Below are 3019 nucleotides of genomic sequence, written 5' to 3'. Positions count from 1 at the left end.
TGGTCAGCTCCCATCTATTACACCCTGTGGTAGTGGGCAGGGCTCTGAAAATGGTTCCATATTGTCACTATGACACCCATGAACAGTTACCCCTTCCTAAGTGCTATACTGTGATTAGGATTTGGGTCCTGGAGTCATCAGGATCTCACAAATCTTACAAGTCATGTGAATTGTGCCACTGTCACCAACCCACATAGCTACAAGTAGTACATAGTACAAGTAGTAGCCATGTGCCTCAAACAAGTTACTGACCCTCTCCAAGCCTTGGTTTCCTCATGCATAAAGTGGGGATGGTATTGGTACCCAGGGTCCCCATGTACAACTGTGTAGGCTGGTGCCCCACACAAAGCAAGCAGCCAAGGAGGGCCACGGAGGTTGAAATTCAGCCCAGGGTACACTCACCTGGCCGCACACCCATGGGGCTGCATATTCTCAGAGGATACACCGTTTGCTCATGGTTTTCTAAGTCATGAGCCCAGAGAGGAAGCCTTTTTCTAAATCACAGTGAGCTGCCGTGTGTGCTAACAGTGACCCTCATGGTACCAGCCCCAAAGCCTGGGCATCAAATGAGAAAATGCGTGAAGTCCTTAACACAATGCCTGGCATACAATACGGTCCAATGCAGGGTAGCTGTTGATATTATCATTATCATTAGTTCATTCACTCAACAAGCATTCATTGTGCACCTTCTGTATCCCAGTGACTATGCTAGGGCAACTGGACTATCACAGTGAAGAAGACATCATCCTTTCCCTGGAGGAGCTTGCAGCCTAGGGGCAAATACAGACACATGAGCAAGTCATTATATTCGAGTATTGATACAGGAGACCTTGCCCAGAGCGATACCTATAGCTCAAATTTCTGATTTCTGATGATTGTGCTATTAAGGTTTAATTTACTCCTACAGATTTCTTCTCTGGAAAGTAAAACTTGCTAGAGTTCTTTGATAAAGCTGTTTACATATCTCATTCTTATCACGTGTTCAGAGCTAAACACACAGAATGGGCTTACCAGGCCATTGTCACTCAATTCTCTTTGTGGACCACCACCTGTGCCCACCTTGGTGCCAGGGCCCTCCTGTCAGGCAGGTCTACTTTCCTACAACATGGCCTAGAATCTGCTGAGGAGGGACAGAATCTGCCTACTTATTTACTATTCAGCACTACTCAAATACATTTTTGTTTGAAGTAGCTTAAGAGCAAATGAAAATGCATGCACTCTTTTTTTTATTCAATTGCCCAGAAATACTTTGCATTAAATGATGAACTTAACTTTCAAAGCAAAATGTCTTTTTTTTTTTTTACATAGTTAAATGGGTAGTTCTGTGTACAGCTTCTGTTAGCAAAGGAGGATTTAACCTACGCTACTTTATGAGCCTAGACTCCGATCAGATTTAGTGTTCTTCACAGAGACAGATGGACATAATGACAAAATAAAATGTGGGCAGATATGTTCTGGAAATCCCTGGTGATAAATGATAGGCTTTATTACCACCTCTCTTAATTTCCTTTTCTAAGTAAGCAGCCCTAGGTGAAACCTACACAGGAAATAGCCTTTATGGTTTTAATAGCAGTGGTTTAATGAATTAATCTATTATGGGTATTGTAAATAAATTTTTAATTAAGAAAGAGCTTAATTAAGAAGCTTTCAAAACAAGCCTTGGACCTGAAAATCTAGCATACCAAGAGTTGTAATTTGTCCTAATCTCCTATTACACCTAAGCCTTAAAAATACATTAAAAAACTATTTAAAATATTTGCCTCAATATATGTAATAACTAAAATATAACCATTATAACTCTGTAAACACTGAGGGTGATGTTAGTGCCTTATTTCATAATCATACTGTCAGAATCAATAAACAATAAAATAGAACAAACACACTTTCTCTCTTGGGAGATCACCTTCCCTAAGAGCAAGGGGCACAGAGCACACGGATTGTCGATTGCAGATGCTCAAGGGAAGGCTTCCAAGGTCCCTTCCAGATCTAATATCCTGTGATGTTGCACATCACTTTCATCTTACTTAAATAACACCAAATCACCAATGAAGGTGAACTCATAAATCAAGGCATGATTCTACAAGAGACTGGCCTTCCCTGAGTGCAGGACCAGCTACATTATTTGCCGGGTCCATACAAAACGAAAATGTGGGCCTTCCATTCAACAATTATTAATAATTTCAAGATGGTAACAGGAGAGCATTAAACCAAGTGCAGGGCCCTTCTGAGCATGGGGCCCTGCCTGAGTGTGGTGCAGGGACTGCTGAGATTCTTCAGGTGTTTGCAGGCCCTGGACTCCTTGCTTGTCCCCTACCTGTTTCTTCTCCAATTCTGGCAGATGTAGTTCCAATAACAGAAAGTACCGGTTCTTAGTTGCTGCTGTTGCTGGAGGCTAGGTCACCAAAGCAGCAGAGGGAATGACACTGGCAGACATCCTTGGGGATACTTCTGGGCTTCTGCCCTCTCTCTTGTCCTATGAAATCCATACAGAAACGGATCTAAAAGACTTGGGGCATTAAGTTTCCTTCAGACAAATGGTCTCATTTTAAAGACTCATTGATCTTTAAAGCTCAATGGGACCTTAGAGATTATCCAGTCCAACTTCTCTCATTTTAATTAGGTCTCCATTAAATTCCATTTAGGCCAAGGGCATGGGAATGAATTTTTTGTTGCATAGCTCTAAGGGGGTGGTGATTTTGATGAACAAACCATGATTGATGATCTTTAGAAAGACAAAATGTTAGTATAATGAATGATTCATGCTATAAATGGATTTATACAAGATGCTGCTAACAACATATGTAGCATTTTTATCTTAGTCAGAGCAAAAAGAGTGAGGCTAATGTCTTAGCACTTGGAAATCCCCGAACATGGGATCTAGAATGGGTTCATAAGATATGGGAATAAGGCAGATGAACCTAGGTGTGAAAGAGGTGAGTGGTTTAAAGATAGAGATAAAAGCATCTCCTTTACCAGGAGATATGTCTCTGCTGCTCTATTCTCTACTTACATGTACATA

This window comes from Ceratotherium simum, chromosome 10, assembly GCF_057802395.1.
Source record: "Ceratotherium simum simum isolate JZ-2026a chromosome 10, ASM5780239v1, whole genome shotgun sequence".
NCBI classification, from domain to species: domain Eukaryota; kingdom Metazoa; phylum Chordata; class Mammalia; order Perissodactyla; family Rhinocerotidae; genus Ceratotherium; species Ceratotherium simum.
Note: the sequence above shows the minus strand (reverse complement) of the source record.